Raw genomic sequence first — 15493 nt, 5'->3', positions numbered from 1 at the left:
TATGCATCGCTGGAGGATGCCTGAGGGGCTGTGGTGGTAGAGCTCCTTCTCGTCACCCAGCAAGATGAACGACCTGGCGTGCCGCGCTAGTCGCCGAGCCTCGGCTCTGTCGAGGGGTAGCTCTCCTCGGTGGAGATATTGCAGGTACGGGGTCTGCCAGTTTCGATTAGGCGCGACCCCATTCCGCTCTTCCTCGACACGCAAAGCCTCACCCTCGGGGGCCGAGGGTGCCTCGGGCTGGGCCGAGGCCTCCCCGGGCTCGGGCGTGTCATCGGTCTTGACGGAGGGTTGGTGTAGGTCTCGGGAGAAGATGTCCGGGGGGACCGTTGTCCGCCACGAGGCTATTTTAGCCAGCTCGTCCGCAGTCTCGTTGTACCATCGGGCGACGTGGTTGAGCTCGAACCCGTAGAACTTGTCTTCCAGGCGCCGAACCTTGTCGCAGTAGGCCTCCATCTTCAGGTCGCGGCAGTGGGAGTTCTTCATGACTTGGTCGATGACAAGCTCTGAGTCGCCATGAGCGTCGAGGCGCCGAACCCCTAGCTCGATGGCGATGCGCAACCCGTTAACCAGAGCCTCGTACTCGGCCACGTTGTTTGATGCCGGGAAATGGAGGCATAACACATAGCAGAGGTGCTTTCTGAGGGGTGAGATGAAGAGCAGGCCCGCGCCCACTCCTGTTTTCATCAGCGACCCGTCGAAAAACATGGTCCAGAGTTCTAGTTGGATCGGAGCTGCTGGAAGCTGGGTGTCGACCCATTTAGCCACAAAGTCCACCAAGACTTGGGACTTGATGGCCTTCCGAGGAGCGAACGAGATTGTCTCGCCCATGATCTCCACTGCCCATTTTGCAATCCTACCCGAGGCCTCTCGGCACTGGATGATCTCCCCCAGGGGGAAGGATGACACCACAGTCACCGGATGAGACTCGAAGTAGTGTCGCAACTTTCGCCGCGTCAGAATTATCACGTACAGTAGCTTCTGAATTTGCGGGTAGCGGATTTTGGTCTTGGATAGTACCTCACGGATGAAGTAGACCGGTCTCTGGACGAGCAATGTATGCCCTTCTTCTCGTCTCTCGACTACGATCGCAGCTCTGACCACCTGAGTGGTTGCGGCTACGTAGATCAAGAGGGCTTCTCCCGCAGCGGGGGGTACCAAGATGGGCGTGCTTATAAGGAGCGCCTTTAAGTTCCCGAGGGCTTCCTTGGCCTCGGAGGTCCAAGTGAAGCGCTCGGTCTTCCTTAAGAGGCGGTACAGGGGTAGGCCTCTTTCGCCGAGGCACGAGATGAAGTGGCTCAGAGCCGCAAGGCATCCCATGACCCTCTGTACTCCTTTCAATTCCTTGATAGGCCCCATGTTGGTGATGGTCGCGATTTTCTCCGGGTTGGCCTTGATGCCCCGCTCGGAGACGATGAACCCCAGGAGCATGCCTCGGGGGACTCCGAAGACACACTTCTCAGGATTGAGTTTTACGCCTTTTGCCTTGAGACACTTGAATGTCGTTTCAAGGTCAGAGAGGAGGTCGGAGGCTTTCCTCGTCTTGACTACGATGTCATCGACGTAAGCCTCGACCGTTCGGCCAATGTGCTCTCCGAACACGTGGTTCATGCACCTTTGGTATGTCGCGCCTGCATTCCTTAAACTGAATGGCATAGTAATATAGCAGTACATGCCAAAGGGTGTGATGAAAGAAGTCGCAAGCTGATCGGACTCTTTCATCCTGATTTGGTGATACCCTCTTTGATGAACCCTGCAGCCATCAGCTTGTGGATCTCCTCGCCTATGGCTCTGCGCTTTTCTTCGTCGAATTGGCGCAGAGGCTGCTTCATGGGTCGAGCTCCAGCTCGGATATCCAGCGAGTGCTCGGCGACATCCCTCGGTATGCCAGGCATGTCCGAGGGACTCCACGCAAAAACCTCGGCGTTCGCGCGGAGAAAGTCGACGAGCACTGCTTCCTATTTGGGGTCGAGCTCGGAGCTGATCCGGACTTGCTTGGAGGCGTCGTTGCTGGGGTCGAGAGGGACGGACTTAACCGCCTCTGCTGGCTCGAAGTTGCCGGCGTGGCGCTTCGCATCTGGCACCTCCTTGGAGAGGCTCTCCAAGTCGGCGATGAGGGCCTCGGACTCGGCGAGGGACTCAGCGTACTCCACACACTCCACGTCGCATTCGTATGCGTGTCGGTATGTGGATCCGACGGTGATGACCCCGTTGGGGCCCGGCATCTTGAGCTTGAGGTAGGTGTAGTTGGGGACGGCCATGAACTTGGCGTAGCATGGTCTCCCCAGCACTGCGTGGTAGGTTCCTCGGAACCCGACCACCTCGAACGTGAGGGTTTCCTTTCGGAAGTTGGAGGGAGTCCCGAAGCAGACAGGCAGATCGTGTTGTCCAAGGGGCTGGACGCGCTTCCCGGGAATGATCCCATGAAAGGGCGCCGCACCGGCCCGGATCGTGGACAGATCGATCTGCAAGAGCCCGAGGGTCTCGGCGTAGATGATGTTGAGGCTGCTGCCTCCGTCCATGAGGACCTTGGTAAGCCTGACGTTGCTGATGACAGGATCTACAACGAGCGGGTACTTTCCTGGGCTCGGCACGCGGTCGGGGTGGTCGCCTTGGTCGAAGGTGATGGGCTTGTCGGACCAGTCTAGGTAGACCGGCGCCGCCACCTTCACCGAGCAGACTTCCCGGTGCTCCTGCTTGCGGTGTCGAGCCGAGGCGTTCGCCACTTGCCCACCGTAGATCATGAAGCAGTCATGGACCTCGGGGAACTCTTCTGCCTTGTTGCCTTCCTTCTTGTCATTGTCGTGGGCTCTGCCACCTTCCGCCGGGGGCTCGGCCTTGTGGAAGTAGCGCCGAAGCATGACGCACTCCTCAAGGGTGTGCTTGACGGGACCCTGATGATAGGGGCACGACTCCTTGAGCATTTTGTCGAACAGGTTGGCCCCTTCGGGAGGCTTCCGAGGGTTCCTGTGCTCGGCGGCGGCGACAAGATCTGCGTCGGCGGCGTCGCGTTTCTCTTGCGACTTCTTCTTGCCCTTCTTCTTCGTGCCGCGCTGGGCGGACGCCTCGGGGATGTCTTCCTGCAGGCGTCCTTGAGGCTGCTTGTCCTTCCGAAAGATGGCCTCGATCGCCTCCTGACCAGAGGCGAACTTGGTGGCGATGTCCATCAGCTCGCTCGCCCTGATGGGAGTCTTGCGACCTAGCTTGCTCACCAGGTCGCGGCAGGTGGTGCCGGCGAGGAACGCGCCGATGACATCTGAGTCGGTGATGTTGGGCAGCTCGGTGCACTGCTTCGAAAATCGCCGGATATACTCCCGCAGGGATTCCCCTGGCTGCTGGCGGCAGCTTCGGAGATCCCAGGAGTTCTCAGGGCGCACGTATGTGCCCTGGAAGTTTCCAGCGAAGGCTTTGACCAGGTCGTCCCAGTTGGAGATCTGCGCAGGAGGCAGATGCTCCAGCTAGGCTCGGGCGGCATCGGAGAGGAACAGGGGGAGGTTGCGGATGATAAGGTTGTCATCGTCCGTTCCACCTAGCTGGCAGGCCAGCCGGTAGTCCGCGAGCCACAGTTCCGGCCTCGTTTCCCCCGAGTACTTAGTGATGGTAGTCGGGGCCCGGAACCGGGTCGGGAACGGCGCCCGTCGTATGGCCTGGCTGAAAGCTGGCGGACCGGGTGGTTCGGGCGAGGGACTCCGATCCTCCCCGCTGTCGTAGCGTCCCCCACGTCTGGGGTGGTAGCCTCGGCGCACCTTCTCATCGAGGTGGGCTCGACGATTGTAGCGGTGGTGCTCGTGGCCGAGGCGACCCGAGGCTACAGGCGTTGCGTCCCGCGTGCGCCCGGTGTGGACCGAGGCTTCTCGCATGAATCGGGAAGTCGCGGCGCGATGCTCCGGGGGGTACCCCTGCCTTCGGGAGGCAGAGCTTTCGGTCCGTCGGACCGCGGCATCCTCCAGGAGATTCTTGAGCTCTCCCTGGATACGCCGCCCCTCGGTGGTGGATGGCTCCGGCATCGCTCGGAGTAGTATTGCTGCTGCAGCCAGGTTCTGGCCGACCCCACTGGAAGCCGGGGGCAGCCTTGCCCTGGCATCGTCGGCGATGCGGTGCTGGACGTCCTGGGCCTGATGGCGTGCTTCTCTGGCTAGCGCTCGGCCTGCCCACTCCTGCCCGATGTTTTGCCGGAGCTGCACAAGTTGTCCTGCTTCCTCGTCGAGCTTGGCCTGCATCTCACGGATTTGCTCGAGCTGTGTGTCCTGACCCCCCGCAGGGACTGGGACCACAGCTAGCTCCCGAAGGATGTCAACGCGAGGCGCAGGCCTAGGGGGATCGCCGTCCTCCGGCATACCAAGGTGGTTGCCTTCGTCGAGACCCCCTAGATCGACGTGGAAACATTCGCGACTTGGGCCACAGTCCTCGTCGTCAAGGCTGTGGCCATCATCGGGGCAGTCGGAGAGGCAGTAGTCACATGCGGTCATGAAGTCCCGCATGGCACTAGGAGCACGGAGCCCGGAGAAATCCCAACCAGAGTCGGGGTCGTCATCTTCCTCAGAACCCGAGGGCCCGTAGGTCGAGACGGCCGTCAGTCGGTCCCAAGTGGACCACATATGGTATCCCGGAAGGTTCGGATATGCCTTTATGAAAGTGTCCACCGAAGCGGGGTCGCTCGGTGGGTCGAGCTGAATCTAAAAGGCACAGGATGGAAAACAGACGGTACCTTTTGATCGACGGATGGTGACGAAGTCGCGTCGGGGACGGACTGCACCGTTATCTCAGGTACGAGGCTAACACCCAGCAAGTCCTTCACGAGCGTGCTGGCGTCATCCGTCCGCTTGGGGTTGGCGTGTTGCGGTCAAACGACGCTCGTCTTCATCTCAGACGCGAGGTTAACGCCTGACGTGTCCCCCGCTGGGGCGCCGGCGTCGTCAACTCGCTCGACAGCCAACGAGGTGCCGCCTCCTGCTTGGCCATGGTTGCCCCGCCTCCTCCTCCTGCGGCGGGGAAGGTGACGGGACAGACTCGGATGCTGCTCTTCCGCTACGCGGGGAAGACGTCGCCGATTCCGCCGCCGTCGGGTGGGCTGACGGCCGCCGTTGTCGTTGTCGCGCGGCGGAGGAAGGAGTACCATGTCGTAGCTGCCGTCGAGGGACATGAACTCGAGACTCCCGAAATGGAGCAGCGTCCCGGGCTGGAGAGGTTGCTGGAGACTACCCATCTGGAGCTTGACGGGAAGCTGTTCGTCAACACGCAGCAGGCCCCTACCTGGCGCGCCAACTTTCGACGTTTCGACCCCGGGGGGTCCCTGGACCGACGAGTAAATTGTTGCTGCGTGTCCTATCCCAGATGGGTCGGCGCGAGATGGAACACAAGGGGGAAACAAGAGGGGAACCGCGGCTCGTGTTATCCTGCGCCCAGGGCGGATGCGCTTGCAGTAGGGGGTTACAAGCGTTCGCGAGAGAGGGAGAGAGCATGTTCGTCAGCCCGTCCTCCCGCGCGGCCACCTTTTCGTACGAGGGCCCTGGACCTTCCTTTTATAGACGTAAGGAGAGGGCCCAGGTGTACAATAGGGGGTGTAGCAGTATGCTAACGTGTCTGGCAGAGAGGAGCCAGAGTCCTATGTACATGCCGACGTGGCTGTCGGAGAGGTGTTAGTACCCTGTGCATGTTGCGTCGTGGCCGTCGAAGGAGCGCTTGAGCCCTGTAGAAGCACAGCTGTCGGGGCTGTCGGGACCTTGCTGACGTCTCCTTGCTTCCGTAGGGGGCTGAGAACCGCCGTCGTCATGGGAGCATGCGGGGTGCCATCATTACTTGTTTTACCGGGACGAGCCAGATGGGACGCCGGTCTTGTTCCCCGTAGCCTGAGCTAGCTAGGGGTAGGGTAATGATGTACCCCCCCTGCGACGTGGTCGGTCCGAGCCCAAGGTCGGGCGAGGCGAAGAATCCTCCGAGGTCGAGGTTGAGTCCGAGCCCTGGGGTCGGGCGAGGCGGAGACCGTCTTCCGAGGTCGAGGCTGAGTCCGAGCCCTGGGGTCGGGCGAGGCGGAGACCGTCTTCCGAGGTCGAGGCTGAGTCCGAGCCCTGGGGTCGAGCGAGGCGAAGACCGTCTTCCGAGGTCGAGGCGGGGGCCGAGCCCCAGGGTCGGGCGAGGCGGAGCTTCCTATGGCGCCTGAGGCTGGACTCGGCGGCTGTCAGCCTCACCCTGGCGGGTGGCACAGCAGTCAGAGCAGGGCAGGCAGCGTTGTTTTCCTGTCAGGTCAGTCAGTGGAGGGGCGAGGTGACTGCGGTCACTTCAGCCCTGTCGACTGAGGAACGCGCGTCAGGATAAGGTGTCAGGCGATCCTTGCATTGAATGCTCCTGCGATACGGTCGGTTGGCGAGGCGATCTGGCCAAGGTTGCTTCACTGCGAAGCCTGCCCGAGCTGGGCCTCGGACGAGTCGAAGGTGCGCCTGTTGCTTGAGGAGGCCCTCGGGCGAGGCGTGAATCCACCTGGGTCTACTATTCCTGCCCAAGGCTGGGCTCGGGCGAGGCGAGATTGTATCCCTTGAGTGGACGGAGCTTTGACCTGTATTGCGCCCATCTGGCCTTTGCAGCTTGTGCTGATGGTGGTTACCAGCCGAGTTTAGGAGTCTTGGGGGTACACTAGTACAAATAAGCTCAAAGCCTGCGGCACGTTCAACTTTTCACTGGCGGTTTCCGTTATCAAACGTCAGTGAAAGAAACAGGTGGGCCCGGCTTTAAAAACCGCCAGTGGAAACCTATTTCCACTGGCGGTTATCTTAACACAACCGCCAGTGGAAATAGGATGTTTCCACTGGCGGTTGTGTAACACAAACCGCCAGTGAAAATTTATTTCCACTAGCGGTTATCTTAACTTAACCGCCAGTGGAAACATCCTATTTTCACTGGCGGTTTTTAAAGACAACCGCCAGTGGAAATCAATTTTCACTAGCGGTTTTTAAAGACAACCGCCAGTGAAGTGTCTGTTATAAATACCCCTCTTCTTCCCCTGACAGTGAACTGTATGCTCGCAGCCAACTTCCATTGGAGGCGATTTTGGAGGTCTAGAATTCACAAAATACATGGGGAGAGGTTTTGATCTTCATTTTTTGGAAGAAGATTGCTAAGAAAGGTTGGTTTATGTTGCTAATGTCAATTTTTATTCATTTTTGCTCAATTTTAGCCACATTTTGGATCTAGGGTTTCACCATTTGAGAGAGAGTGTATCCTCTCTCAATTTTAGCCACATTTTAGCCACATTTTTGCTCTATTCACTCAAATAAAGTTGTTTAATATGGTTAGATTTTGTCTATCCTCTCTCCTTTTTCATGTTTAGTTCTCAAATCAGTTTATCCATGACATATTAAGTTGTTTAATGAATGGTTCATGTGTTGTGTGGAGAGAGAAGAAGATAGGTTTTTGGTAATTAAGATTGTTTTTATTAGTTGCTATGAAAGTTGGTTTAATTATGTTTTAATTGCCAATTATTGTTCATCTTTGCTCAATTTTGGAACTAGGCCTTCACCATGTGTTAGAGAGAAGAGTATGGCTAGGAAAGTTTGGTTTTATGTTCTTCTTGCCAATTTTTGTTCATTTTCCTTAAATTTAGCCACATTTTGGATATAGGGTTTCACCCCTTCATCCTTCCCGACAAGAACTATAGCTCGCAGCCCAACTTCCATTAGAGGGCCAGATTTCACAAAATACAAGGGGGGGTTTATCTTTATTTTTTGGAAGAATGTTGCTAAGAAAGGTTGGTTCTTGTGTGTTTATGTTACTTTTTTACAGGTGGTGATGGAGAGGACATCCTGGATGTATAACTTATCAAGGCTAGATCCATCATACATATCCGAGGTCCATAGGTTTATTGATGTCGCTACGAACCATGCTTGGAGAACAAAGACAAAACACATATATTGTCCATGCATGGACTGCAAAAATGTTGTTGTATTTAATGACACAGAACAAATCATATCTCATCTGGTATGCCGAGGATTTATGAAGGATTACACAATTTGGACAAAGCATGGAGAGGGTAGCTCTTCGCCTTATACGACTGGAAACCCTGAGAACATCGACGACAGATTTCAGTTCGTTCACGAGACACACCAACCTCTTCCACAGAGCGAACATGTAGTGCAAAATGTTACTGATCATGGTTACGCTGGAGGAAATGAACATGATATACCTCATGTTCTACCAAGTGTTATGGATGAGGAAGATGCAGAGTTGCTAGAGGCAATGTTGCATCGCATTACAGATCAATCGATGTTCTTAATGAAAGGTATGGAGTCCCTGAAGAAGGCAGCAGAAGAGCCTTTGTATGACGAGTCTAAGGGTTGTACCAAAGAGTTCACGACGCTCCGGTCTGTGCTAAAGCTGTTGATGTTAAAAGCTAAATATGGTGTGTCTGATGCTGGCTTCGATGCGTTCTTGAGTATTATCGCAGACATGCTTCCAAAGGAGAACAATGTGCCTGCTAACACGTACTATGCAAAGAAACTAATCAGTCCGCTCACTATGGGTGTGGAGAAGATCCACGCGTGTAGAAATCACTGTATCCTTTATCGAGGTGATGATTATAAAGACTTGGAGAGCTGCCCAAAGTGCGGTGCAAGTAGGTACAAGACGAATAAAGACTATCGAGAGGACGAAGAGTGTGTTGCATCCGTGTCTAAAGGGAAGAAGCGAAAGAAAGCCCAAAAAAAGACTTCAAAATCCACGAGCAAAGAAAAAGAAGTAGACTATTATGCGCTCAAAAAGATTCCTGCTTTGGTGATGTGGTACCTCCCCGTCGTCGATCGATTGAGGTGTTTGTTCGCTAATCCTGAGGATGCCAGACTTATGAGCTGGCATGCTTCTGATGAGCACAAAAACGATGGGAAGCTTCGACATCCAGCCGATGGGAAGCAGTGGCAAGATTTCAATGACAACCACTGAGACTTTGCCGATGAACCGAGAAATGTTAGGTTCGCACTGAGTACTGATGGAATGAACCCATTTGCTGAGAGGAGCAGCAAGCATAGCACTTTGCCGGTGATCCTCACCATATACAACCTTCCTCCATGGTTGATGCAGAAACGGAAGTACATTTTGCTAACCATCCTTATTTCTGGACCTACACAACCTGGAGTTGACATGGATGTATTTTTGGAGCCCTTAATGGAGGATATGAAAATATTGTGGGAAACAGGTGTTCAAATGTTGGATGAGTATCGTAAAGGTTCATTCACGCTGAGAGCAATTCTTTTTGTTACGATCAACGATTACCCTGCTCTCTTCACATTATCAGGCCAGTTTAAGGGAAAGGTTGGTTGCACAGTATGCATTGATGGAACTGCTTACGTATCCCTTGCTGCATCTAGGAAGATAGTTTACATGAGGCACAGACGCTTTTTATTGGAAGGACACAGGTACCGCATGCGAAAGATGGATAAGTACTTCGACAATAATGGTGAACTACATTCTACTGCTCCATCGGGTAACAATAGAGGTCATAGAGTTTTTGAAATAGTCAGGAATATCAAGTTTGTTTTCGGGAAGAAGACAAAAGACGGAAAAACAAGGAAGGATGTCAAACCAGCTTCGGGGGCTATATTCAAGAAGAAGTCTATTTTCTTCGAGTACTTGCCTTACTGGAAAGAGTTAGATGTGCGGCATGCGATCGATGGTATGCACGTTCAAAAGAACGTGTTTGAAAGCATAATGGGCACCTTGCTAGACATAAAGGGCAAAACAAAAGAAGGGCTCAATTCACGCATGGACTTGGTAGATTTAGGCATAAAAAAGGAACTACATCCCGTTCTTCAAGAAAATGGGAAGTACCATCTCCCAGCAGCAAGCTACAATCTCAATGTAGATGAGAAACATGCGATGTGTGTTTGGCTCAAGAATTTGAAAGTCCCATCCGGATTCTGCTCTAGCATACGGAGTATTGTGTCAATGAAAGACCTGACAATCACCAACTACAACTCACATGATTGCCATGTCATGCTGACTACATTCCTACCTATTGCCATCAGGGCTATAAATCCTTTGTTTTTAAAGATGGCAATCACACGGTTGTGCTACTTTTTCAACAGGATTTCACAAAAGGTAATTGGCCGTGATGAGTTGGCATCTCTTCAGGAATTCGCAGTGGAGACAATATCACAGTTTGAGATGTGTTTCCCTCCATCGTTCTTTGATATTATGGTGCACCTTGTGGTGCACTTGGTGCCACAAATAGAGGCATTGGGTCCTATGTACTTGCATGAAATGTGGACGTATGAGCGTTTCATGTCAATACTGAATGGCTATGTATCAACCCGTGCTCGTCCCGAGGCATCCATGATAGAGGGGTACTGTACCGAAGAGGCCATTGAGTCTGGAGGTCCATTCTGCAATAGTATCCTAAAAGACCAGGTTGCAATAGGTCTGCCTCCGTCACGACACGAGGGTAGACTGTATGGAAGCGGGAGGATGGGACAGAAATCTTTCATCCCACCGGATTACGATATAGTACTTGAGGCACATCAGAGCATCCTACATCAGCTAACGATAATGGAGCCATTTATCCAACAACACATCAATGAGCTTCGCGAGCAAAATCCTGGGCATACGGATGATTGGGTAATGAAGCAACATAAGCAGCGGTTCAACACATGGCTAATGGTGAAGGACATTCCACGTGGAGAAACAATAGAAGAACAAACCATCAAGGGCTTGGCATCTGGACCATCACGCCAGGTCACAACATGGCAAACCTATGACATTAGTGGATTCACATTTTGTACCAAGTCCAAGGACAAAAAGAGCATGTCACAAAACAGTGGTGTTCGATGCGAGGCCATAGATGATGAAACTGGTGAGATTATTACATATTTTGGCTTTATTGAGGACATATGGGAACTAGACTATGGTACATTTCAGATCTCGGTTTTCCGATGTCAATGGGTTGAAGACAAACATGTCACGGTAGACAACTATGGGGTCAGAGTTCTTGATCTAAGTAAGGTAGGTTACAAAGATGACCCATGGGTCCTTGCTAATCGTGCTGCACAGGTCTTCTATGCTGAACAGATCATTTCTAACAATGAGAAGAAAAGCACCGACAAACCGAAGCATGTAGTTTTTCCTGGAAAACAACAAGCTATAGGAGTTGATGGTGTATCTGATTTAGAGAATTTTAACCAGTTCAACGACATGTCTCTTTTCATAGACCATCCAACCAAGATAAGGAACGTTGAGCGAAGCATCCCACTCAATTCGTTGCCCTGGGTACGCCACGATGGACAAGGCAGAACAATAGCTTCCTAGATTATATACTTGTCATGTAATTGATTATTGTTAGGACTTGTCATGTAATTGATTATTGTTAGCGACAAACCGAAGCATGTAATTGTCTTCATTCAATTTTCGTGGCTACCATTTACAATTTTACATGACTTTCTATTGACTTTATAGAGAGAGAGGAGAGGGAGAGAGAGAGGAGAGAGAGGAGAGGGAGAGGAGAGAGAGGATGGAGAGAGAGGAGAGAGAGAGGATGGAGAGAGAGGAGAGAGAGAGGGGATGGAGAGAGAGGATGGAGAGGGAGAGGGGAGAGAGAGTGGAGAGGAGATAGAGGATGGAGAGCGAGAGGGAAGAGAGAGTGGAGAGGAGAGAGAGGATGGAAAGAGAGGAGAGGATGGAGAGAGAGGAGAGAGAGAGAGGATGGAGAGGGAGAGGGGAGAGAGGGGATGGAGAGATAGGATGGAGAGGGAGAGGGGAGAGAGAGGATGGAGAGGGAGAGGGGAGAGAGAGTGGAGAGGAGAGAGAGGATGGAGAGGGAGAGGGGAGAGAGAGTGGAGAGGAAAGAGAGGAGAGGTAGAGGGAGAGAGAGGATGGAGAGAGAGGAGAGAGAGGGGATGGAGAGAGGTAAAAGTATACTAAACAATATATAAAAGTATACTTAATATAATATATAAAAAGTGAAGTAAAACAATATATAAAAAAACTATGTTAATAATAATAAAATACTATTTCTACTTGTGGTTGTCATAGAGAACCGCCAGTAGAAATGGCTTCCACAGACTGTAGAAGCCATTTCTACTGGCGGTTCTCTATGACAACCGGCAGTAGAAATAGTTTCTACTGGCGGTTCTCGTTGTCAACCGCCAGTAGAAATGGCTTCTACAGTCTGTGGAAGCCATTTCTACTGGCGGTTCTCGTTGTCAACCGCCAGTAGAAATGCGCCTATATAAAGGGTGGCGCGCGGGAGCCGAAAAATTTACAAGTCCCTGGCGCCAGTTCACTTCAAGACGACGCCGTCAGGCTGCTGGATTTCGACCCCGAGGGTTTCGCCGGCGATCGTCCCCGCGCCCGTCCCCACGCCGCCATTCCCGCCCCCGCACCGCCGTCTCCAGGTTTCTTTCTCTTTCCCCTAATCTGCCGTACCGCCGTCGTCGTCTACCGCGCCGGCGCAGCCGCCGCCGCCGCGTTTTAGTAAACCCTAGGGCACGCGCCGCCGCCGAGAGGGAGGAAGAGAGAGGAAGGAGTTGGAGAGGGAAGAGAGAGGAGGGAGAGGGAGAGGGAGGAGAGAGGAGGGCGCACGCGCCGCCGCCGCCGAGAGGGAGGAAGAGAGAGGAAGGAGAGGGAGAGGGAGAGAGATAGAGGGAGGGAGAGGAGGGTGAGAGAGAGAGAGGAGGGAGAGGAGAGAGATAGAGAGAGGGAGAGAGATAGAGGGAGAGGAGAGAGATAGAGGGGAGGGAGAGGAGGGTAAGAGAGAGAGAGGAGAGGGAGAGGAGAGAGATAGAGATAGAGAGAGGGAGAGGGAGAGAGATAGAGAGAGGAGGGAGAGGGAGAGAGAGGAGAGGAGATGAGAGTATTCATACAATACTTATTTTTATTCATATGTGTGTTCATATGTGTTCAAATGTATGTGTTCAATATATATATGTGTTCATATGTGTTCAAATGTATGTGTTCAATATATATGTGTGTTCATATGTGTTCAAATGTATGTGTTCAATATATATATATGTGTTCAATATATATGTGTGTTCATATGTGTTCAAATGTATGTTGAATATATACATTGTAATTTTATCCGTCACAACTCGATAATATACGTATCCGATCCGATCCGAATTCGATCTGAACTCGATAATTTCCGTACGACTCTCCCTCTCTCCCTCTCTATACGTCCTATGCGACTCTCCCTCTCTCCCTCTCCTCGTCCTATACGACTCTCCCTCTCTCCCTCTCTATACGTAACTCGATAATATCCATACGATTCTCCCTCTCTCCCTCTTTATATGTCCTATGCGACTCTCTCCCCGTCCTACACGATACTATACGACTATACGATACTATATGGTTAGGGTTTAGGGTTAGGGTTAGGGTTAGGGTTATGGTTAAGGGTTAGGGTTAGGGTTAAGGGTTATAGTTAGGGTTAGGGTTTAGGGTTAGGGTTAGGGTTAGGGTTAAGGGTTCGGGTTTTGGGTTAAGGGTTCGGGTTTTGGGTTAGGGTTAGGGTTAGGGTTAAAGGGTTCGGGTTTTGGGTTAAGGGTTCGGGTTTTGGGTTAGGATTAGGGTTAAGGGTTTAGGGTTAGGGTTAGGGTTAAGGGTTATAGTTAGGGTTAGGGTTAGGGTTTAGGGTTAGGGTTAGGGTTTAGGGTTAGGGTTAGGGTTAGGGTTTGGGTTTTGGGTTAGGGTTTAGGGTTAGGGTTAGGGTTAGGGTTCGGGTTTTGGGTTAGGGTTAGGGTTAAGGGTTTAGTGCCCGAGGATGTATTTAATTATACTATTTGTTAATATGAATTTAATTATTGCTTATGTTAATATGTGTTAATATGTATTTAATTATTGCTTATGTATTTGTATATATATAGCTCAATGAGTTCTCCGATCAAGGACCAAGGATTAGTGCCCGAGCACATGGACAAGAGTGTTGCTCAAGAACAATCCAGCAGTGAAGGATATGAAACGCCTAGCGACCCTTTTCCTACCACTAGCATAGATACGGCCGCTCTCCGTGAGTTGCAACGTGACCCTACTTATGATCCACGAGAAGCTGAGGTAAAAGTACGCATCTTTAGCTTCGTATGTGTACCCTACTGATTTCACATGCATGATCTCTTGTGCATTTTATTACATGAATAGGAGGTCGTGTCTGAATTTCGTGCGATACTCGAAGAAGCCGTGGCACGATACGAAGACGTACCGGAGCCGACCCAAGACGCACCGGAACAGACCAAGACAACAACCGAGACGTCAAGAAAAGGAAGCAGAGCGATCGAAAAAGAGGTGACAGGGGGCTGAACAAGTTTCCCGACAAAACATACAAAATCTCAGACGTGAGCCCGAAAGGTCAGCCCCTAGCTCCAGAAGAGGCACTACCTAAGTTCCGGAATGCACTTGGGTTTTTAGTTAGAGATAATCTTGACATAACAATACGATAGTGGAGAGATGTGTCAGATGATGTCAAGAATCAAATATGGAATAAGCTATTAATGAGGTTCGTTCTGCCTCGGGGTTCAGAAGAACTCGTGAAGGAATACACGATGAAGCAGCTTGCAATCAATTTCCGAAACTGGAGGTCTGAGATGAACACAAAGTTTGCAAAGAAAGGTCTGGACCCGACCAAAAAATATAAAATCTCAGCAGGTCAGTGGGCAGTATTTCTAGAGCAGAGGAGCAGCCCTGATTTCATATCTCTAAGTGAGGCAAATTCGGAACTATCAAAGAAGAACAAGTACCGCCACCACCTAGGCATAGGTGGTTACAAGCATCAGGTTCCTAAATGGACACAAGAAGACGCCGAGAAGAAGGTCGCAGGGTTGCCGACGCTGTCCGAGCAACTTGGTGAAAGGGCGGCAAATTGGCTCCGTGCTAGAAAACCAAGGGAAACCGAGACCGGTGTATCTTTTGATGATCCCATTGTCGAAGAAGCGGCAAAAAACATATATACAATGGCAGCTAAGCAGAGCCAAGGAACTTTTAAGCCACAAAGGGAAAGAGACATCCTAACGGCTGGTCTCGGTAACCCTGAGCATCCTGGTCGTGTACGAGGAATCTCGTCTAAGGAAGGATGGAAGGAAGGATTCGGACCACAGTGGGAAGGTCTGTACAAGAAACGTGATCGATACAAGGAAGAGATGGCGGATTATTTTAAGGAGGAGGCCAAGAAAGAGTTCAAAACCATGATGTCTCAAATGCTATCGAATCCTCCTCCAGAATTGATGCAACAGTTGGCGAGTGCGATGTCTGTTCAACAGATGACCACTCCACAGATACAAATAATTCCAGCAGCTCAACCGCCGGCTTCCACAGATTGTACGACATTACCAAGCTCTGTTGCTTCAACGGGAAATAAGGACCGTTATCCAGTTGATGACATCATTAGGCCTATGGCGTGCACACTGGTTATAAGATATGGTATTAACAATAAACGTACAAAGAAAGTAGCCACAGGCCTTGCGATCCCAGGACGCAAGTTCCATGGAAACGATATTCCAGATGATTATTGCAAAGTAGAAGTGACGACGGTCAT

Source organism: Zea mays, chromosome 3 (genome assembly GCF_902167145.1).
Source record: "Zea mays cultivar B73 chromosome 3, Zm-B73-REFERENCE-NAM-5.0, whole genome shotgun sequence".
Lineage (NCBI taxonomy): Eukaryota > Viridiplantae > Streptophyta > Magnoliopsida > Poales > Poaceae > Zea > Zea mays.
This window is presented reverse-complemented; position numbering follows the sequence as displayed.